Genomic DNA, 24,849 nt, shown 5'->3' with positions numbered 1-24,849 from the left:
AGCAGGAGCAATGACGACAGCTAAAGCCTTAAGAAGGCCGTAATGAACTATGCTGGGCACAAAAAGGACTTGAGTTTACCTTCATTAGAGCAAGTATTTGGAGAGGTAACTGGGAACCCTAAGCCTCTTCTCAGGGAATCATCAAATAACTCTGAACCATCCCTGACTCTTGATCATCACTTCTGTTGAGCTCAATCAGCTTTCCAGAATTTTGATCCATCAAATTTGATCTTAAATTTAGACAGCAAATTAATATGATTGCTTCATCTTAGTTTGTGTTCACTAAGAATTTTTCCAGAAGAATAAATTCTTAATTTTAAATGATTGAACTCCAGCTTTTAGTCATTCTTCTCTGCCTAATCATGCTGCAAACAGAGGAGAGGGGAAGATACTCAAACTATAGTCTCTTCTCAATCCGAGCTTTCTCCTCGAGGTAAAGATTTGCCTTAAGAATCCCCATCTGGGAATGTAGGTTCTGTCTGCAGGTAATATCTGGCAAGTCTCTTAATACCCCTTCGCCTCAGTTTCCAGCACAAGTTATTATTTCCATCCGCAAAATAGAGTTGAGGGGCGGAAGATGAATTACGCAGCATCTATGAAGTGTGTAGAACTCCCTATAGAAAAGGGTGAGTTAGGAGTGTGTGTCCATGAATGTGTATTTAGAAAAGCACAAGGATAAGCAGAAAACTGGAACTTTGACATAGATTGACCGATAAATTACTACCACCATTAAATACACATCCATATGCAAAACTTAAGTTAAAGAGCTTCAGGGCTGGAAACAGTTTGTACCAGTTTAAAAAGTCATTTTTCTAGCAAATGAGGTCCAAAATCTCCAAATATTATTTAATACTGGCTTGCATTTTATGAGGCATAACATTCCAATATATGATATACTTTCAGTGTAACTCTAAACATGGGTTTCCCAAGAAACCATAATTATTGACCACTCCATCCTTGATATGCTCTCCTATCTGGTCTTCCAGAAAAACTCTCTGACACACATACCTCTTTCATCTCTTCTGTTCCTTCTCAGTCTTCTTCATGAACTGTTTTTTTCTCTGCCTGTGTTAACAACATTAAGATGATGGCATAATCTCAGGGTTCACTTCTGATCCACCTCATCTTCCAACTCTATCTGCTAATCTAAGATGAGCTCATCTATACCGTGGTTTCCAAGGCTTCATCCATGAATAGCCCTAACTTTTCTCCTAAATGCTAGCCCATTTTAGAAATTCAAATGTCTAAAATTGGATTCACTATCTATTGCTCCCAGAATTCCAAAATTTTCTCTCTTTTGCTTGTTGATTTCTATCTACCACCCACTCTTTCACCCAACCTAAAAATCCTGCCATTCTTGATTCCTTTCTCATCCTCTAATCTCATTGATTGACACGTCCTACTAATTTTCCATCCTACAGTGTTCTGTTTCTTTCTTTCCAATATTGCTGCCTCTGTCTAGGTTGAAGCCTCATCATCTCTTATCTGGACTGATGCCACAGCCTCCAAAGAGCCTCTTGATCTCTCTGACCCATCATCCACACTTTATAAAATACAGAACTTGACATATAAATCCACCGGTCAAAACCTTTTAAGATTCTCAATTGCTTACAAAATAAAATCCAAACTTCTTAGTCTGGTCTTTACTAAGCTGTTCAAAATTACTTTCTATCTTCTGTCCACTCTCACAAATAACCTATGCTCTCTCAAATCTTAGTGGTTTTGTATTTGGTTGAACCACATGAAATTGCTGATATTTAACTGGATTTGACCTAAAAAATGGCAATTCCCTGTGGCTCAACTAATAATGCATTTTTATCTGCCTTGACTGCCCTTTCCCCTTCACTAACTGTCAAAACATCAAGACCCAGCTAAATGTTACCTCCTCTGTGAGGCAATCATTGGCCACACTAGGCGAAAGAACATGTCCCTACTCTGTGCTCCCTTACCACTCTGTCACTTCTCTACCACAGCACTGGGTTTTAATTATTTGTACATACTTGTCTCTGCCACTAGGATACAGGAAACTCGAGCACAGAACATGGGACTTAATTATCTCTATATCTTCACTTCTAGCCAATGTCTACTTAGAAGTCAATAAACATTTGTCAGATAAATGGACTTCCTTCTGAACTTGTTATACAAAGAAGCTGGTAAATTTTTTGGTTACAAATAGCAAGAGGGTTAATATTCTGGCTTAATATATTGTTGAATCCTTCTTTCTCCTTTTTATATCACCTTCCCCCTTTTCCTTTTTACTGGATAATGTATTTGTTCTTACCAGATGGATTTATGTGGCTTTGAAAGAAATGAGAATGCATTACCAGAGTACATGATCACAGTGAGCCCTATTATGCACATGTAACCCACATGAAAGCAGGTGTGTAAGGTTCAACCAGCAAAACTCCAGGAGGCAGCAAGCAGACATAGGCAGCAGCTACAAGGTAAATGATTCGTAAGTAAATCCTAAGATTGTTTCAGGTAACATCCAAAACAAAATTGCTTTCTACCCACCAAAAGCCATGGACATCAATGAGACCCCCCCCATGAAAACACAGGGAGGCCTTCACGGGCATTGCTAAATGTACAGGAGGCATTTTATAGCAGACATTTTTGCAGAGGCTGTGTATGTTGAAAGAACTTGCATCTCCAGTATTTTACAAATTTATGGAATTAGTGATTAAGAAAAAAAAATCCCAAGAGCAACAGAAATAGAAGAGATAAAGCCTGTACTTTAAAGACTGGGCTTCGCACATGACTAGAATCTGGACATTCGAAAAGTATGATTTTAGACCGAGAGACTGTGAATGGTCCAACTTTTCAATTATCTCTTGTAACAGATGTGCACTTAACTTGGACTGATCCAGGACGGGACAGGATGTGCAGGACAAAAGCAGATCAGTGGAAGAGCCAGGAATGAACAGGACCACAGCAGGACTTAGACATAGGAAGGACTTAAACCAGAACCAGGACAGAGACCCGTCCCCAACCAGCTGTCCCACATATCAGCAAAAAGAAATTGGGAATTATTACCAGAATTATAGTGTTCTGATGCCTACATATTATTGGTTGCTGAAATTGCTGAAATTAGTTGGAAAATTTAACATAGCAAATTCCTTAATTGGGTTCAGTCACTTATTTTCAATTAATGTTTCTATGTTGTCATAAAACTTCTTTTGCACAGTTAAAGATGTAGTCTTAAAAAGGGGGATGCAAACATCATTTAAAAACACTATCCTGGTGGGCAGAGTGAGCATCCCAGGTGTCTAATTCACTGAAGGATGCTATAACAAAATACCATAGACAGGGTGGCTTAGACAACAGACATTTATTTCTCACAGCTTTGGAGGCTGGGAAATCTGAGGTCATGGAGCCAGCATCATCAGGTTCCGGTAAGAGCTCTCTTTCTGACTTGCAGATACCTGCCTTCTTGCTGTATCCTCATATGGCAGAGAGAGAGAGCTAGCTCTCTGGTCTCTTCTTATATGGGCACTAATCCCATCATGAAGACCCCACCCTCATAACCTCCTCTGAACCTGATTACCTCCAAAGGCCCCACCTCCAAACACCATCACACTGGGGAGAGGTAGGGCTTCAACAAATGCATTTGAGGAAGACGCAAACATTTTGTCCATAACGCCAGGTAAGCAGCATTTCACAAGTGTGGTACCAGAGTAGAACCTATTCCAGCTCAGGAGTGCCATCCTTCTTCCATACATTAAAACTTCTTTTGAAAAATATAGCTGAAGGAGGCCACTTAACTCTGCCAGATAGACTAAAGGCAAAATACATGTATAAAATTTTGATTCTTGTTAGTATATATTCAGTCTTAAACAAGATGATCTGGTGTGTTTTATCCAAAAGAACAGATCAATAATTCATATTAAAATGGAGTTCTATGACATGCACATATGGATTTCATCTGTGACTTGACGCTTTACATCCTTGAATCTCAGGATAAATAAAACCCTGGGAGAGACAAAAGAACACTAGATACAAATGCCAGGTTAACCCATGTTGCCCTCTGGCTTTCAATGCAGAAGCACCACCCTTGGCTATCTCTTGAATATTCTACTCTAAGCTTCATTTTCGGTCCAGAGCTTTTGGCCAGCATCAGTCTTTGTGGCTCCCCTATTGCATGCTCTTCTTGGAATTCTTGACAGCTGTCTTATATGGGGAGGTGAGCACCAGAATAAAAGGAAGGGCAAAAGCCTGCTTCCAGTTCTTCAGTGTCAGGATCCAAAGTTAATCCAGCAATCTTCATCCCAAATATGCAGGCCAAACATCACCTCCCAACACACATCTCTCCACCCAATATTTTCAATGTCTTTCTGAATCTGCAAATCTACAGAGATCTGTGCTTGGTTGACAAAAGCACATCCAGACTATCAAATAAGAACGCCCTCACAAAAATCTAACCAAGCTGACATTTAGATGCTAGGCTGGTAAACAGTGCATTATGTTGATTTTTATTTAGCTCCATATGATTCTGCAGAGACTTCTATGTGCTTTGGGAAACATTAATATTTGTACAAAAGAGAAATACAATCTTTCCTTCTCCTTTCTACACCCAATCCCTGGGCAAATACATCCTCTCTGACTAAGTGAGCAGCAGATAGGAAATAGCATTTGTCAAAGATGCCATATCAACTCAAATGATAGAAAAATTTATAAACATAATCCCAGGCTCATAGATTTCTTGAAATTTTTTACAAAGCTTTTTTGGTTTGATTTTATTTGCAGCATGGACCTCAGTAATACCTCTCAATCCACTCCTTCTCAGAAATGGTAGTAAAACCTGAGCTTTTAAAAAATATTTCTGCTATTAATCTTTTTAAATCATTACCAATTCTTTTAAACGTAGTGAAGGAAAAGGATCTTAGGTCCAAGACCCAAGATCTGCCATTTATTCCCCTGAATTTTATTCTGTAGACGCCAAAAGAGGTAAGCCTACCAGTGCCTTCCTGCCTCCTTGCCGTCATCCTTATGGCGAGGAGAGACAAAGGGGTGTGGTTTTGATGCTAACAATAGGTTCAGTTTGGACCATCTTGGATCATGCATGTCCTAGCTTTCCTAGGGGTGGATTAGTGTGGATCATAGGAAACAGAAGGTAAAAAGATTACATATCAGAAGAAGCTCAGCAGAAGTCTTCCAAAATATAGCAGGCAAAAAAATAACATATCCTAGAAAAGGAAAGAAGATAGACTTCAACAAAGGAAACAGATGACAAAATAAATTATTTAAAAGTAAAAAACACTTTGAAGTTTTCTCATTTCACCTTCCTAGTAAGTTTGTTAAATGCTTGGCTTTTGCACCTGAGTTGAAAAACCTATTTTCCTCCCCTCTCCTGCACCATTTTTACTCTGATCTTTTCAAAGATTTTAGACCCTTGTAGCATAAAGAAGAGATAATTACACATAAACAGAAACAAAAAGTTCAATATTTGTAATTCAAATATCCTGGAAAGTCAAGAATGTATGGCATCTAAGTCTCCAATGGAATAGGGTTTACATAGAAGCTTAGATTGAAATTTAGTAAAAGCTACCTCAAAGAGAAAGAGATCTTTGAAAAAATAATAAAGAACGCTATCAAGCTGTATCTGACTAGGAGAAAAAATCCATAAGAGCAATCAAAGAAACTTATAGAAAGAAAAATGAACAATAAAAGACAAGGGAATTTTTCATGCAAAACCTAGAAATGAAAGATATTTTTTAAAGCATGATTTTATAATTCATTTGCCCTGTAGCAAATATCAAAATTATGTGATAGGTCTTTAGAGACCGAACACAACATGCCATTGATTTGTATGGAAAGAAATACTCAGGTTTTGGGCTCCAAAAGACTGAACACAACTAAAGAAAGAGCCAAAGATTTTTCTTGTAATTGAGGAAGGTCGAATCCATTCTATGTGCCCAAGGATACAAGTTCATCTTTAAGTTATAGCCCACAGGGCTGAATATTAATAGTCGCTACCTTTCCCTAATGGAAGCGATCTTTTGCATGACAAATAGATATTCATTAAATACTACAGATCATTTAATTATATGTGTGTCTTCCGAACTGCTTAATATTAGAGAGTTATGTGACCTAAATAATGGTTTTGGTTAGGTGACCTTGTACTTCAGGGTCTCTTTCTGTCCAATTACCAGGCAAGCTTTTCAAATGCATTCAAAGATTTAATTCAGAAATCCCTTGAGAGCCTTCTCGTAAAAGGTTGGGGCAGCACAAATAAGCTAGTGATACATGACCTTGTTTCAGAAAATCAAGCAGGGATTCTAAGCAAGTATACTTATTTATCATTATTGGATTGCTACAGTAAGGCAAAAAACAAAGAAATATGAATATATTTATCACAAACATATAGGAGAAGATGCAAATTAGAATTTAGTATCATATTATAGCAATAAGATGCTTACTTACATCTTTATGACATCAGAGAAAGCATTTATTGCTCAGAAAGCTCTGTCGATGTATAAATACAGGTATCTCGATTTTAACAGAGAAAAGTCACTTGTCTTTATTTATTGGCATTTGTCTCTAGTGAATACATACTCCATTTTCAATGTTTACTTTTTTCCATTTCATCATCTTGAGAAATAACAAATCTTATCTTTCTACAAATACTGATTTCATAATTGGATTGCCTAAATGGAATAAGCTAGAGAGAAACAATACTACCTAATATTACAGCTCCAAATGAATGATAAGTGCCTATCTTCCCAGTGAGAAGATTAAAAAAATGGGTGGGTGGGGAGGGATTCAACTAAAATATAATGAAGTGGATAGAATAATCAAAGATCCACTTATAGTATTTGACTTATAAGTTTATTTGCATATGCATTTGTAAATTAATACATTATATAAATATAAATGACAGACTACTTTGGTATTAGTGACTTTTTCCTTTTAAATTTCACCAAAAAATTATTTGATTCATTTATAAATGTCCACGTCTTTGTCATCACTGGATTTCTTAGTTACATAGTTCAGTTGTCCAGACCACATTGCCTTCACCTCTAAGTTGCCTGAGATACAAACTTTTTGAATCCATTGATATGCTTCCACAGGAAATTTAATCCCATATTTCCCATTTGTGATCTCCACAATGTAACTATTTGCTGTATTACTTTTAAAACTGATCTTCAAAGGGCTTTTTTTTTTTTTTACCATAACATCCAATATTTCATGCAGCCAGGAGTAACATGTCTGTATTACTTGCCCCCTCTTCTGTTCGTCAAGTGGTCTCCATAACAATCCCGAATTAGCACTGTGGGTGTTACCTGCCGGTCTGTCTTCCCCAAATATTTCTTAATTCTTCTAAATAAAGTAATTGAAAAAGCACTCAGTGATTGGGAGACATTCTTGGGACTCCAGAAGTATTCAGTAACCAAAAAAAAGAGAAATTTGGGGTATTTTTGAGGCAAATCCAGATTTAGAACCGTCTTCTTAGTCTGACAAATTGCTTCAATGAAGCACAACGTGTTGAGGTCATGTAGCCTCATTGTAGCTGTTGCTCGAAAAACTTCCTTCTGTTGGGACGGTATAGTCTGTTAGATCGAGTTTCAGTTTTCTTCATAGTTTCTTGGAAGGAGAGTATTTGTTGACTCCTTGCCAAGTCTTCATCTGCACATCTGTTTTTATCAGGGTCCTATCTATGAGAACTTGAAGACCTAGTCCATTTAGAGAAGCGTGATGAACGGCTGTGACTTTTGAAGTCAGAGAGCCCTGACACTCTTTTAATAATACCAGCTTTGCCGCTAATGAGTTGTGTGCCCCGGGGCCGTGACTTGCTGTCACCAAGTCTCAGCTCCTTATCTGTAAACGGCAGTTAGAAATAAGCACCTTGTAGAGTTGCTCTGAGATTAAACTGTCCTGAGGATCAAGTGCCTGATACATATCCTTTGCAAAGAAGTAGCTACCTTGTATTTGAGTCCTAATAGGTTTCAACAAATTTACTGTGAATGCACTATATGCCAGGCAATGTGCCTGGTATTAAAAATACAAGGGTGAACAAGACAGGCCATGGCTCACTCTTGTGGAGTTCATAGTTTAGAGAAGAGACTTAGTCAAATAATCCCACAAATAAATATGTGTGGCAGTCCTCTAAGTTACATTCTGGGCTCTTGACCTCATCCACACAGAGGTATCCCTAGCATTTTAGTCACATCCATCAAAATGGGTCTGACTCTGCCATGGAGCTGAGGAATAGATGTTTGCTGATGAGTTTGTGGAGAGGCGGAGAAGAGGACACACACTGCACACCATATTCTAGTAACACAAGAACATTCTCAGTAGACATTTGCGTTCTCCACAAGTTCCTCCCCTCTGCCAGCCAGTCTCATCTCTTCTTCCTCCTCCTCCATCCATTGTGTGGACATGATTTCCCTCTCACCCTCAGCTTGCTTCCCCACACACCAGCAAGGAAAAGAAACAAAATGCTGCCAGGAAATTAAAAGTGGCAGATTTACTGAAAAATGGTTTCAGAGGAATACAGAAGAAAGAACTCTAGACTCATAACCTGGAGACCTGGACTCAAACCCCAGCTTTGCCACTAGGTCATTAGGTAACCTGTGAAGCCTTCCCACTTCTCCAGGCCTCTGTTTCTCACTCCAAAACAGAATGCTGCACCAAAATAAACTATAATGTTCTTTTCAAGTAAATGGATAATTATTATAATTCTATCTCAATGAAAGTATTAAATGATATGAAGTCTTTTAAATTCTATAGTTGAATTCAATGGATAATTAAATATGTTTGGCTAATTCTTCCTTTTCCTACTCCCACTCCTTTAGATTTGGCTTCCTACCTCAGTTGCTTAACATGTTAACATCTGTGTTTATCTGCAAGGTTTAGTCTTTCTACAAAATCAGCTAAGCTTATTTTGGGTAAAAAAAAATGGCTATTGAATTCATTCAGCATCTTAGTATTTCAAAGCAACCAGCCAACAACTGCCATTTCCATTGTCTATTTTTCATGTTAGACTAAGAAGAGTGAGATTTACTGATGTTTTCCTAACCCAAGATTTCCTACTGTGCAAAATGAACAGTTAAGCAGAACATTAGCCGAACAGTTTCATTTCTAACTCTAGCAGTGAAGACTTCCCACCACTGTGGCACAGAAGGATGCACACTTAAAGACAATGCATTTATTTAGTGGATATGAACGTCTTTTGAATAGAAAAAGAAATAACAATCGTCTGCAATCCTTTAAATAGCAAACATCTGTTTTTCCTAAGATACTTCAAATACTTTGAATTTCCTGATTAGAACTGTATTTCTGAAAGACATAATGAGGCAGTTTAAAGATGAGTCTTAAATGATCTTCAAAGCAAAGTGAGGAAAAATTCTCATGCTCTGGGTAAGGATGGTTAAAACAGATCCACAACCTCCAGAATATGAACAAATAAAAAATAATTCTTTCAGCTATTCGTATTTACACCAAAAGTTCTATTAAATATTGCAAGCACAGGAGGATGATATAAATGAGCAGAGCATAGATAAATGAAAATATAGCACTGTAGTCTTACAGCATGGCAACAAAATCCATGATGCTATTAGGGAAGTCTTTGCTTGGCTAAGCCAAACATAAAGATTTTCAAAGTAATGGCATGAAGCATCTTTGTGAGCATAACACAAATTCGTGCATATATCATGGAGTAGGTTTAAGAAGCGTATATGCAAACGCATCTACAGGCAATTGCTCCCTGCTGGAGGTTCCAGATTTATTTTGGCCACATTAGCCTTTCCTCAGCAATTTGTAGCATAAAATGAAGAGGATCATTTATTTTTCTCATAAAAGTTTATAAAAGGTGCACTGTATAAATATTTCCAGCTGACATTTACTTTTCATCCATAATTCTCTGCTCTATGGTTCAAAAAAAAGTTATCATTGGGGAGATAAGTATTTCAAATCAAATACCAAAGAATAACAGAAAACAAGGAAAAAAATATGGACCCAATGAACAGTGAAGGCTAAGGACCTCATACTTTTTTTAATCAGGCAAATATTTATTGAACACCTGTTATACCAGACTCTGCACCAGGGAAGGAGCATCCAGAGAAAGAAAAGCTTCAGAGAACTCACAATATATTTATGCATAAACACAGATAAAACAAGCAAACAAAAAATCCGCAATATGGCCAGGGTCATAAATGGAGTATGTATAATATATAAGTATTTAGAGAACATGGACAAGAGAGCAATTGATTATGCCAGTGAGTACCTAGGACTAAGAGTCAGCAAGGAGACGTCGACTTCACCTTTGTGTGTGAGTGGAAGACCGAAAATAATATTAGACATTGTTTCTTCAAATTGTATGGATAATAATAAAATTTTAAGAGTCTGATATATTTCCTTCAAGACCTCTCTTCAAACTCTTGTGACTGGTCTGTACGTACTGATGAATTGATTTCCCAGTTATATTGTTAGGTTAAAAAACAGTGTAGAATGCTATTATAGCATGCTATTATTTACATAAACAAAGGGATATACAGATATGTAGATATACATGTATATCTATGTATGTATATACACACACAAAATATATACTTTTAAATGCATACATTTATTTGAAAGGATACACAGGGCATTGATGATACGTGTTATCTCTGAGGCACTAGTGACCCTATGCCTTTTCTACACTATTTGAATTAGTTACCCCCATGTATTTCCTAATTCAGTAAATGAACAGATTCCTTAAAGCAAAACACTTTCTATGGCTGTTCCTACTAGTAAATAACATATTCTTATTTTACTCTGAACATTCTCAAGGGTATAAAAACCATCCAACATATGTCATACTGGCTTCTGATTTTTAAGGGAATTAAAATTTAAGTCTTAGACCATAAATTGTGGTCAAAGGACTTCTCACATTTTGGCACACTCAGGTGACAAAAGTTAATTAGACAGATTGAGAGAAACATACTGTGTTCCTCACTAAGGATGCTGAGATTGTATCTACCCAATGTCAAGACAATTAGTCAATATGATCAATCCAATGAAAGAACTGGACCAGTTCGAAGTGGGCACAACTCTGTCAAGCAAGTTGTTTCATCAATAATCGGGCCCAGCTCTTCACACAAACTGGCTGAATTCATATATACCTAAATATATTAAAAATAAGTCCAATTTGGGGCTGGCCCTGTGGCCGAGTGGTTAAGTTCCCACGCTCCGATGCAGGCGGCCCAGTGTTTCGTTAGCTCGAATCCTGGGTGCGGACATGCCACTGCTCGTCAAACCACACTGAGGCAGTGTCCCACATGCCACAACTAGAAGGACCCACAACGAAGAATATATAACTATGTACTGGGGGCTTTGGGGAGAAAAAGTAAAAAATAAAATCTTTAAAAAAAAAAGTCCAATTTGTAAGTGTGCGTGTTCACACATATTCATTTAGGAAACCTATTGAAGATGAAACACTGTGCCCAGGACAGTATTCCACGTGCTGAATGAAGATTTCTTGCCTTTATGCTTGATTTTTTTAAAATTTGGAATACTTCATCCTTTTCTTGCAAAATACTCATCTTCCAAATCTTTCCAGGCTCAGTTCAAAGGCTCTCTCCCACATTAAATCTTATCTTTAGCACTTAACTGAGCTCTCTCTTCTATAACTAGAAATCCTATTTCTCTTATAATCACCATCATGGTTTAGCACCTGACAACTGTCTAAAGTTTATGCGTGTTATTTTTAACTCCCCAAATGAATTGCAAATGATACAGATGGCATATAAGCTTAGGCAAGTCAACGTGGTCTACTAATCCAAAATCGATCACAGAGTCACTAAACGGCACAGCAACACTACAGGAACCTAGTTTAGGGGAACCAAGAGCATGGGATAAATTCATAAACTCAGCACGCGTATTATGCACCAACATCAAAATCAAGGTTTTACGGAGGAAGTGACAGCAGTGGGATAGGAAATTAAACTTCTTCCAGGAAGGAAGAGATGGCGTTTCACTCCCTCTTGTATTGAACAGGAGAAAATCAAGTTATGGATAATGTATATGGAGAAGATGACTCCATCTTATAGGATTGTAACTTTTGTTTCCCAGATCTGAAAAAACAAATTGTGATATCAAATACACAACTGTAAAAGAACACAGGACATTCTCTACTTATTTCAGGGGACAAACTTGCCCTTCTATGCAAGGGGGGCCTATAAAATGTCAATGTGCATTACAATGGAGGTTCTCAAGAAGGAAACTTTCATCAAGAAATATGGCACACAGAGACCATCAAGTCTGGTGTGAATATTTTTGCTTTAAATTTTGAGCAAAAAATACTTATTTTTTAAAATTTTCAGAATTGATTTTAAGCCTTAAATCTTTTTTTACTACGTTTGAAAGAAACCAGCCTATGAAGAATAGAAAACAAATTACCGAAAACGTTAAGGTAAGTCACAGGGCCACAACTTGGCCAACAGGAAAGAATTGATTCTTGTAGACATTTACCAAATAAATAGGAGACTTCCAGTTTCAAATAAACTCATAATGATCTGAATTAAAAAATCCAGAACACATAAAGTGATGTCTATGCTTGTAAATGAAATACAATGACATCTTGGATAAATTTTCAACAACTAACTGAAATCAAAATGACAATATGATATGCGTCGGGAAGTTTTAGTCTAATTTTATCACGTCTAGACTTTTAAAATGTACAGCTCTGAGGTTTGTTGTCATTCTATCCATTTGGATTTATAAGGCTAGCAACAAAAAACTGTTCCTCTTCTCTGAGACACTATATATGGAATTTGGGCAAGCTTGTATCAGGTGAAGGGTCACGCCTGAGTGATGGCTTCATTACCGAATAGAAAGAAATTTCAAGTAATGCTTAACTGACAGTTGCATACACTATTTATATACTAATTCCTTATTTAACTAGGCAAGTGAAATAATCATTTAAAAAACTAATACATAGAAGTTAAATACCAATACCCAGACAAAATTTGATATTTTTCTTCACTAATTTTGCCTCACAGGTCTAACTGGAAAATAACCTTGGTATCAAAACCCTATGCAGTCATTACACTAAGAGAAGCAATTGAAGCAGCATGCTAGTGAGTGAAGGGAATTCTTCCAGGTCTTGCCTTTCTGCTTCCTGATACATTCTTTGTACTCTGGAGTCCTCTGTGGTTCTATTTAGACTTGGTAACCTGGTTCCACACTGCTGGTTTCTGAATGACTTAGAAATCTCATAACGGGATGCTGCTACTAGGATTCCCCCAGAGTCTGTATTTCACATTTCACAGCCCAGTCACAAAGTGAGCCTCAAACCCCAGGCCCCAGGCGGTTGGAAGCTGTCTGCTGCCATCCACTCCTGCTGGCTTCCCAATGGGCCCACTTACTGGGCTCCTGCTCCATCTGGACACAAACTATCTCTAATTGTTAAGTGGAAAAATAGCCTCTCTTCCCATTCTCCTGCCAAAAGCATTCACACTTAAAATATATGCAATGATTGAGAGAAAATGAAAAACAAATCCATTCAGTAGCAAAATAGCCTGAGCACAAGCATATTTGAAGAACATATGGTAAGATATTCTTCTGACACAGGTATGTTTGTCTGATACAAGTATATGGTAATAGAGGTAAGTGTTAGCTTCTCCAAAAAGATGGGTCTGTTAGAAACATTTTAGTTGTAATCATAGTGAAGGAGAGGGTCAGGTGTCTGCACTGAATGAACCATCAAGGTTACTGTCATCCAACAAGAAGAGATTCAAATAAAAATGGACACAATGTATGATCTATCTCCCCCACTCCCAAATTCATCAGGTAACTGTGTTTTATGGCAACTATTACTTCCAAGAGGTTCTGTTGCCCTAGAGTCACTACCCAGAGTTCTCTCCTGACAGCAGAGCATCAGATGATCATATAGCCCTATTTAATTCCCTTAACAAATCTTCACAGGAAACAAAGTCCCAAATCCTCATCATGCCTTTCAAGTGTCTCCATAATCCCAAACAATTTGTTCAGCTTCATCCCAAGATGTGTTTCCCCCTAGTCTGTTCCAGTCCTTCTGGAGCACCTTGGGACATGTCACGCCCCTACATGGTGTGGTCCACCTGGAGGTGCACCCCCAGATCCCCCTTCAGGGAAGGACTTACCCCCCAGCTGTGGTGAGAGTGGTCGGAGACAGCCTCTAGCCTCCAGAGTCCTCAGGGTCCACTTGAGCTTCACTCCAGGCCATATGCTTCAAGAGCTGACAAACCAGGGACTGAGCCCGGTGGGCTCGTAAGGGGGTGGCCATTTAAGAGTTATTCCAGAGCTCCCGGCTGGGTGGGCTAAACCTTTGTGGGGTTTGGTAGCAGTTTGATGTCTCCTTCTCTGCAATACCACTTTTTTCCCCTTCTTTGCACAGGTTTTGACCCTAATAAAGAGCTTGCGCTCCAAACTCCATCTCAGCATCTGCTTCCAGAGAACCCATTCTGCAACACGTGCCTCCATGAGTCTGATTCTCTTATTCTCTATCAAAATCATTCTCCTCCTCGAAGGTCCAGCTCAAACGATACCTCCAGGAAACACTTCTCTATCCTTCCAGTTGGGAATAATTATTCATTTTACTCTGTCTCCCTGAATTATCCTTGTACCTCTATTTAGCAAATCATTCCTCTTTCATATTAAAGTTGGTGACTTAAATTTTAAGTTCATTGAGAGCATAGTCTGTCTTATTCGTTTCTGTATGCCCTACAGTGCATAACAGATAAGAGTTACAAATGAACGAATAAACTAATGCATGATCGGGAATCTGCCTAAACCTCTTCTTTTTCCTTCTCCACTGTAACTGAAATGAAATCCTGCCAATATTTCATTTCCAATATTTCATACATATGCCCATCCCCCTCTATTTTTCAGCTATGTTATAGCTAGTGTCTGCTTTCTGATCTAGCTAAGCAAATCTGCTTTGCATGGTACATACTTACTCGTGTCTTTAAGTCAACACGCAAAAGATGACCCCTTTGAGAGCATGATCCTTCTTTCACAATATTTCTAAAGACCTTCCTACTATGTGAAGTACCCAAGGGTACTGCTACCCAACTCCAGCTACCTCACCATCTTCTGGTTCACATCATTTAGGTATCTAATATGTGTCTACAAATCATTATGCTCCTTCAGACAGTGGTCAATTTTTATGTTCCCTTAAGTCTTTCTAAGACTAGAATAACATTCTCTACATGGGAAATGCAAAATATATATATTCTGGATTAATACTATATGCATGTTCACTTCTACACTTTCCAAAATGATTGCTTCATACTTTCTCCTCTGAATCCTCATACACCTGGGCCTGCCACTACCACCAGCCCATCTCTGTCTGATGATCTTACCTCATAATTCATTGAGAAATTAAAAGCAACCAGTAAGAATTTCTCACTTTTCTTCACCAAAACTATTGACACTCAGCATCTCTACCCTATTCTTTGCTTACCATCTTGCACTATAGGAGTCCATGTTCCTGCCAAAGGCCTGACTCTACAATTGTGTTCTGGATTCCATCTTCAGGACTTTGGTTCTATAATTTCCCTTTTCTTTTGATTCATCAGTGTCCTGGATCATCTTCAGCACCTCACACTAGCATGTTCTAGTATATTCCATCTTCAGAAAATGGTACTTTGATCCCAGATTCCCCTCATCTTCCAATAACACTTATTGAAAGAACTGTCTGTAGTCACCACCTCTAGGTTTTCACCCCACATTCCTTAACTCTCCCTGGTCAGACTTGAGTGCCCACAACATCACTGAGATTGCTGAGATTGCTGATGAGGTCACTTATGACTTTCAGGTTGCCAGATTCAAAGGTCACTTCTCAGTTTTCATCTTACTTGACCTCTCAAATCAGTCAACACCCTTGGCTACGTAATTAATTAATTAATTAATTAATTAAAACTCTTCTTGTAACACTTCTTTTAGCTTCTACAACATCGCATTCTCCTCACCTTTCTGCTAACTCACTGGGTGCTTCTTCTATCTCCTTCACTGGCTCCTCCACCTCTGCTTGACCTCCAAATGTTGCAAACCCAGAGTCTGTGCTTGGGCCTCTTCTCCACCCTCTTAAGTGATCTCATCCAGACACTTGGGTTTAAATATTCTCTCTATGCCAGTGACCTCCCAATCTCAATCTCCAGCCCTCACCTTATTATTCACTGAGCTCCAGACTCACACACAGCATCATCACTAGGATACCTATTCCACAACTGAAACTTGACACAGCCAAAGCAGAAGTCTTGATTCCTGCAACAGCAAACTGGCGTTTCCCCTAATCTTCCCATTCTTAGTGTAGGGGGATCATCATCCACCCAGTTTTTCAAGTCCAAAATCTGGCAGTTGTCCTTGACTCCTTTCTCTCTGTCACTTCTGACATCAATAAGTACTGTAACCTCTACCATCAGAACATATCTTGAATCTATTCACATCTCTCCATCTCCACTACCACCACCCTAGTCCAAGTCACTGACTCCTTCACTTAGATGACTATAAAAGCTTTCTATCGATCTTCCTGCTCTTACTTTTGGACTCTTAAAAGCCATTCTCCACACAGCAGTCAGAATAGGTTTTAAAAACATGTATTAGATGAACTCACTCTCCTACTAAAACCCTCCAATGGTTTTTCCATTGCACTTTTACTATAATGTGCTTGCAGGGACCGCCAACGAACCCACTGTCCAACCCCCACCCCCATCCAGCATGCTGCCCTCACACTGGCCTTCTTTCTGCTCCTTGAACATACTAAGCTTATTTCTGCCATAGAGACTTTACATTTGCTATGCCTCTATCTGAAATGCTCTGTCCTCAATCTTTGCATGACTGGCTCCTCCTTATCATTCAAGTCTCACCTCAACTGTCAGCTCTGAAGAGACGTCTTCCCTGACCACCAAATAGAAATTAATCTCCCCTCCCCCAGCTAGGCACTATCACATCATCCTGTTTTATTTTCTGACTTGTATTTTTTACCTTATGAAACTGACATGTTCATTTTTCAGATGTTGTCTGCTCTGCCTCTTCCCTCTTCCAAAAGAAGAGGCACCTTGTCTATCTTGCTCATCACTGTATCTCTAATGCCTAGAGGAGACTGGGCACATAATAGATGATCAATAAATATTTGTTAAATGAGAATAAATGAATATTAATCTTTGGAATCACAACCACGTACGACACCTACCACTGACAGCCTGGCCCTTTGTTCTCTTTTCCACAGCTGTACTTCCCACACTGAACTGTAAAGTCTTTTCAGTTGTCAGTCTCTTTTATTATGCGTTAATTCTTCAAGGACAAGGACATCCTATCTTTGAATTATCACCAACTAGCATAATTCTTTATCATAAAGTGTACTATAAATATTTTTTTGAAGAACAAAGGAAAACAAGGATGGGGAGGAAGCAGTGTGACATAGAAGCTATGGATAAACAGAAGGGTGACCCTCAAAAGAGGCTGCATAATGGCCACAGCACTATCACATTTAAGGCAAACAGTCACCATATATAAGTGAAGCCTCACTTACTGGTTTGAATTCTAGGACTTTAAAGCCATTATTTAAAGCTCTTGCTGAGATGTTATCCAAATCCTACACCGTTTTCAGATGACATTGGTGTGATATGGGAGTTCAAATTCCTGAATGTGATACTCAGCTAATAGGAAAGTAGTACCAGAGTTCTTGGAGCTATTTGCAAAATAGGGCTTATGGAATACACCTTGGAGTAGTTTTCAAATCAATTAGTTTTCATAAAGAGTCCAAAGAGGGCATGACACTGTACACAGTGCAGATCCAAGTATGCAGTGTCAAGGCAGATCAAAGATTTTTGGGTCCCAGTGCAAAAAGTTCAGCTTATTCTGTTTATTGTATTCTTTTTATGTCAGAGTAAAGTCATTAAAATGTTGTGACCACTTGCTTGACCTGTGATCTAAGTCTGGAAATATAAAGTTCAAATTGCTACAATTGCCACCCTGTAATAAAGATCAAATATTATCTTCTCAGGGCATAGAGGTGGAATTTATTTATTTTATTTATTTATTTTTAAATGGAAGAATTCACCTGAAAGAGAATGCAAATTAAAAGAATCTTGACATTTTTAAGCATAGCCATGGAAGAAATAAGCCCATTCTGTAAAAGCAGAATGCCATCCGAGGAGGAAGGGCTCTAACTAGTGGTATATTGAGCGGAAAAAAGGCCGTTCCTCATCATTAACTACTCACACATATACTGAATTCAGATCTCTGTGCTCCAAGGAACTGCAAACCGGATGACAGGACAACACACGAGTATGAAAAGCTAAAGAGCAGTCACAAGTAGCATGTGCTGTATACCATCCACAGCAAAAGCTACAGGCTTTCAGTGGAATGAAGGCCTTCTGAGGCTGGGGTCAGAGGACGTGGGTCCTGAGCAGGGCCACGGAGCAAGGAGGCTACCACTTTACGCGACAGTAAAGTGCTTCCCCAAAATTTGAAAGTATAGAAGATAATACTGCTTTCTGAGAGTGAAACTATGAAATCAACACGTAATTAAAACAGAGATGGACATAGTCACCTCAATGAGACTGTAAGTCTCCCAGTCCAGCAAGCCTTGATTTTAAACTTCCTGAATTTATTAGGATATATAAAGAGAAGTGCACATGATGATCAAATAGCTCTGCCCATGCAAGCCCTCTCCAGGTTAGGGCACCAAGTCAAATTGATATGAGGATCCAATGCGAAGATGCTGCTCTGTTGATAGACACCACAGGCTAGCAGAGCCTGATGCCATTAGACATTCTACTCATGCAATTTCCTTGTTCTGACTGTACACTCATCAAGCAACCTTTGGATAATTAGGTTTCTTGTGCAGTTCGCCTAAAGGGAGCAATGCGCGGGTCAGGCCAACAGGAACACCAGGCCCTCTCAGCAATTAAATTACTCAATGTAAATTATTGCATCGGCATTCTGGTTTTATACATCAGTCTCTTGCGAGCTTTGTTAGTGCCAGTCATCATCCTTGAGTTGGAGTAATTCTACGGCACTGAAAAAATCAATTTGCAGACCCTGCAGAAATGTACATGACTAGTTTGGCTCAATAGATAGTTCATTCAAGGGTTTAGAAACCGCAGAGAGAGAGTATTTTAGGCAGATAGGTCAAGATAGGTTTGTGTAGGACTTTGAATACCAAAGTAAGCCATTTGGAGTTAATTTTTAGGCATTGAGAACTGATAGGCTAAATTTGAATGGGAAAGATGACATGATCAAAACTGTTACTCACAGGTCTACCAAGTGCGGCTCTACTTTAGCAGAGCTCACAGCTTAACTGAGGAGTTAGCCAAGCAAACAACTAATTACAAAACCATATTCTAAGCACACAGTGTACTCTGAGAGCACCAAGGATCGCAGCTGCAGTTCCCTCTAGGGATGGTCAGGGGGGATTTCTCAGAAGAGAAAACTTACAGATTTTTCTATTAGACTTCAATGTTTTTTCAGATTTTCTTTTATTTGGGTACTTTATTTAGCTAAAAGAAATATATCAATATTTCAAAGAACTTCAGAGGTATTTTTCCGACTTTCTACTAAATATTCCCCCCGGAAGTGCCATAGGCACCCCAAACCCAACATTTCAAACTCTAGACTCATGATTCAAGAAAACGAGGAGTGAAAGAAGGAAGATCATTCTAGGGTCCAGTAGAAAAGTATAGGCAGGATTGTGTTTGGCCAAACTAAGTTTGAATAAGTATTATGAATCCAAAGAGAGAAGTTAAATCAGCAGTTAAATACAGAAATACAAAGGTCAATGGAAGGGTCATTGGTAGATATGTAAGTTTGGGAGTCAGTGACTTACAGATAATATTTGAAGTCATTGGCCTAGTGTAAAAGTAGACTGGAGAAAGAGAAAAATAGAAGGCCAAGTCCTATGGCACCCCAACATTTAGAAATCAAGTAAAGGTTGAGGAACCAGAAAAGGAGACTGACAATGAGAGGCCAATGAGGTGGAAGAAGCTTCAGGTACGTATGATGCTAAGGAAGCCAAGAGAAAAGAGCGTTTCAAAAAGGAGAGAGTTGTCACCTTTGTCAGATGCTGCTGTGAAGTTAAAACAAAAGATGTCATCCACTGCACTTGGAAAGATGAAAGTCACTGGTGATCTTCCCAATATCAGTTTGAGGAGAGCGATGGGGAATAAATCTCTACTGAGAGAATGTGAGGGAGAAAGGAGAAATAGCAAATAGAGACAACTGAAGCAAATGCAGCTCCCCTGATTAAAAGTAATCAGAGGCTGGCCATTCTTCTCATGCCCTTTAAAATAAAGTTCAAACTCTTTACCTTAGGATATGATGCTCTCCACTATCTGGGCTCCTGCTACTTCAGTAATTATATCACCCAACCTGACTTTTCCTCCTACTACTGTAAGTACTTGCAACTCTAATGTGAGTCATGAAGTCTCTTCCCTCACATATCCAGCCCTCTCTAGGTTACTTTTTGTCCTTTCCAACATGGAGCAAAACTCTTACAGATCCTTCAGTGCCCTTCAAGTATTACCACATCTGAGTACCATCTCTGCCACATGACTTACTCTCTTCTTAGGGTCTCCGTTGCCACCTGCCGCTCTACACAGTCTTTGATTTGACTGCAGCACACCTCTCCTCTCCTCCTCCAACACAAACACACACAACAGGCCAACGATAAATTTTGAAGCTTGGGGTCACGTCTAGGAGGTTTGGTCTGGGTGCTTGCCATAAGATCTTGTACAGAGTAGCGTTCTCTAAGTGCTTGCTAAACAAAAGTTTCTAAAATGCAAATCTGATTCTGTCAATTTCCTACTTAAAATTTTGCAACATATTCTTCAATAGAATAAAATACCAAACACACTGACATGTCATATAAACCCTCGTTCTTATCTCTCCAGCATCATTTCTCCCCACCTCAGGCTGATCCTCCTGCCTCCCACCCCTCACACATGCGCATACTGGGTGTTCTGCTCGCATCAAACCATCTCCAGGACAGCTGTTCTCAGGCCTCTGGTACTTTGATGCATGTTGCTGACATTTCTTGCAAGGTCTTGAAGAACAATCTCAACGGCGACCTCTGCTCTGAGGTTTTTCCAGACTCCCCTCTCCCTACTCCCAGCAGCACTAGACATTTTCCTTTGTTTCCAGAGCCCCCTGTCAATAACTATTATTGCACTTACCACATTCGCCCCTTTATTATCTGCCTTTCCCACTAGACTGCAAGCTCCCTTGGGCAGGAACTTTGTGTAGTTCATCTTTGTTTCTCTAGCCCCTAGCACAGTGCCTAGCAAATAGGAAGTACACACTTGATGAATATTTTGCTTTAAATTCTTTGATCTAAAGGTGTTTGCAAAGTTTAAAATATAGCTTAAGTTTATTTTTTATCACTAGGAATAATTTGTAGGTGATGACTTCTTAAAGTGCAGAAATGCAGAAAAAAGAATGAGCTCACATAATCAGGAATAGAAGGGTCAGGCTATGAATTCTTAAGATGTGTGTTAGTCCACATCTTCTTGTGGAAAAGAGTTACACTGATGAATAACTGATCACATTAGTCATTTGCTCCATTCAGAATGAGGTGAATAAATGCCAGGTTTAGAGAGCATCTTCAATTCACATTTGCATTCTGAAGAATTAGCCACTCAGGGCAACTATTTTTATTTCCCTTCATTTCCTTCCACATTTTGAGACTATTTAAAAGTTTTCAAAGGGAGTGCTATGGATATGGTCTTTTTATTTCAAACTATTTTACAAGTCAAAACGGTTTGTAGCCTCTCTCAGGCCTTCTTGCAACATGGGATCTATATTTTTCTTCTTGAACTTTGTGTGCTTTTTTCTATAACCTTTTCCTCATATTTTTCCATGATAATGGGCCCCACCTTTAGATATTTAAGTCCCTCTAGAGTGACAAGAAGAATATCAATTATTTCAATGAGAAGCAAATATGAGAACTGCATAAATTTAGGAGACGGTGTTGTGTCATCATAATTTGAGATGACTACTTGATAGCAGCACTTTAGAATTCACAAGAGCGAGAGGCGAGTATCAGCCTCGTGTTTTAAGTGTGTGTCACTCAGGCCAGAAGCTGAACTCTTCCTTCTGTGCCTTGGCTTTAAGAGTGGAATCGCGGAGTCATAGAATCTCCAGACTGCAAAGGACTCAGCGGACATTGAGTCCAACTCCTTGATGTGAATGAACCCCCGCTACAACATCCCTAATAAATGCCTCTTCATTCTCTCCTTGAACCCCTTCATGACAGGGAACTTACCACCTCCCTCCAACGCTTCAGGTAAAAATAAATGTGTCTCATTACATTTGAGACAGATTTTCCACCTTCTATAAGAATAGTGATTTTTAGCATTGTGGAACCTACCACTTTGATTAGTATGACTCACATGTCTTTTATCTATTTTGCGTATGAGGAAGGGAGGAAAAGGCAATTAGGAAACACGCAAGGCTTTCCTTTCTATTTGCCTGTCTTCCCATATACTGCCTTTTTCCAGAAAGGATCTTAAATGAAGTGACTTAAAATGCCTGGATGCAATAGGGTTATTAAAATGGAAATAGAAATTCAAAGTCCTGCAAAGAAATTCTTGACTCAAAGGCTAATGTACTTGCTGGCATTGAAATTAAAGTTATCAGTGGGCTTTCTACGAGTCAGTATAAAAGGAGGAACATAGTGAATTATACAGTTCTCCTTATCTAACAGAAAAAAGTATACTAATTCTCCATTAAATGAAGTTTTTTCTTAGTTCCAAATTACAAGAGGAGCTTCTCGTGTAGCATCTTATAAAAGAGCTTTATTTCTTAGTTTTCCATGCATATTTATTTTCACCCTCTAATGTCCTGCCAGGAATAGTGCTGAACACCCATTAAACTTTTACAAACCTCACGACCTCAATCTAATGCTAACCAACATTTAAAAAATTCTGTTGAATATAGGGGACCAAGCATGGGTGCTGGAAAATTACTTTTCCAAAAGGGGCTGGGGAAACACATTAAGCTACCAAAGTCACCTTTCTTTGCTCAATATTATGGGGCAATAGCTCCCATATGCCCAGTTCTTAGATAGGAGCAAATGAGAACCTGAGTTCATCTCTCCTGTGGCATTATCATCATTCCTTCACCTCTTGTGGAAACAGCTACAGTTGGGTGATCACTAGGCACAAAACGATGTCCTTGTGCACTGAGAGAGGTGAACAGAACAGGGTGGGTGACCAGCAGGGCATCTGCCTGAACGTCTGATAAGATTTTGGATCCTTCAGAAGGAAAGTGACACTTTGTAAGCAAAAGGTGTTATTAAAGCTGGCCCTGCTGTTAGAGGTAATGTGAAGAATTTGGGGTTTCTTACTTGCTCCTTAAACACTCCAATTATTTTCCCAGGAAGGGCATTGCATAACCCTACAGCCTGGAAAGTTACTCACGGGCCAACTGTGTCTTCCTGTAGTTAGACCCTTGTGGTTTTACAATACTTTCCTCTGTTCTTGGATTGAAGAGTGGGGGAGGTATGCCCACATAATGACCATTTCACCTGTGAAGGCCTGTCATGTTTAGGGCTCCACAAAAGGCCTTCGGTACAAATAAACTACTTTCCTCACAGTGATTGGTACAGTTGTAGCCCAGACTTAAGCTGGACTACCTGGTTCTATTACTAAATTCTACATAACTAAAGACACAGAGATCTCACCTTCTTCCCCGCACCTAAGCCAGCCAGACCTAACTCTGCCTTCTTCTCTGTGGCTAGAACAGGCATGCCTGTAATCTGTATTGTTTCCATCCAAACGTGGCAGCTCATTTATTATTATTATTATTATCATCATTATCATTATTACTGTTGAATCTAAATTATATCTAGGGGTCCCTTGAGGCCAACTAGCTAGATTCAATTCTCATAAGTTAGTTATTATAAAATGAATACAAGTATCACGAGGGAACCTCCATATTGAATGCGGCTATTTGTACACTGGACAACAAAATGTATTCATGGTGTCACCACGGAGAGAATGAGAGAAATTTCAGGCTTATTCTAAGTAAGGCATCAGTCTATCTCTGAATGAGTAACCCAAAATAAATGACTTGGCTTTTTAGAGGATTAGAATAAACTGAATACACATTCGTTTAAAGCTGGGATATTATAGGGTCATAACAGTGAATGCTGGTGGTTGGCACGTGCAAACAAGCATGCTGATCGTTGTTCCACTTCACCATTTATTATGACATACAACTGCCAGGGATCAAAGTCAAAGCTAAGCAAAAACCAGCTACCAACAGCATAATCTTCTCTTTATTTTTAGCCATTCTACTTCACAAACTCCCTTTTGACTAGCAGGAAGCCTGGGAATAGAGGGTAAAAAATAATAATAAAAGAGGCTTATGAATTACTGGATAATTTTCAAATGCCATACAACCTTGAGGGAGAAGCACAGTTGAGACAAGTACATATTTCTCCAGAGCATTTTAAAAGATCCTAAAGTGTATGTGATGCTTTGGTGAATGGTTGTCTCTGAGAAAGCTCTCTGCTTTGGGGAGCTGAGTTGCACAAATACTTGATGTGGAACAAGTTGGTATAGCAGCTCTGCATTGCGGTGGCGAATCACAGAGGAAACAGGCGCATCAAACAACTACTGACTGTGTTTGTGTCTCCACACAGTGGTTATATCTTCTAAAGCATTTTTTGGCTTCTCTTTTTGAGAAATACAAACTCTTCAGTCTACTAACTTAAGGCAGTTCATTTGCTGAACAGAAGAGAATATTGATGACTCATGGAAAGATTCATTCTCTGTACTTCCCCTGTGTAAATAAGGTGACATGTAGGCTAAAAATAAGTCATTTCCCCTTCAGAGTAGACACAATTCTCCTCTGACCGGAATATGGTACCAAAAAATAAGCTTT

At 38.9% G+C, this 24,849-nt stretch overlaps 1 protein-coding gene across 10 annotated transcripts in view; it reads right to left on the bottom strand.

Moving 5' to 3' along the window:
* Positions 1–24,849, bottom strand: part of SLC44A5 (solute carrier family 44 member 5) — a 316,589-nt gene that overhangs the window by 107,762 nt on the left and 183,978 nt on the right. The window lies entirely within an intron of this gene.

This window comes from Equus caballus, chromosome 5 (genome assembly GCF_041296265.1).
Source record: "Equus caballus isolate H_3958 breed thoroughbred chromosome 5, TB-T2T, whole genome shotgun sequence".
In the NCBI taxonomy this organism is placed as follows: Eukaryota; Metazoa; Chordata; class Mammalia; order Perissodactyla; family Equidae; genus Equus; species Equus caballus.
This window is presented reverse-complemented; position numbering and strand designations above follow the sequence as displayed.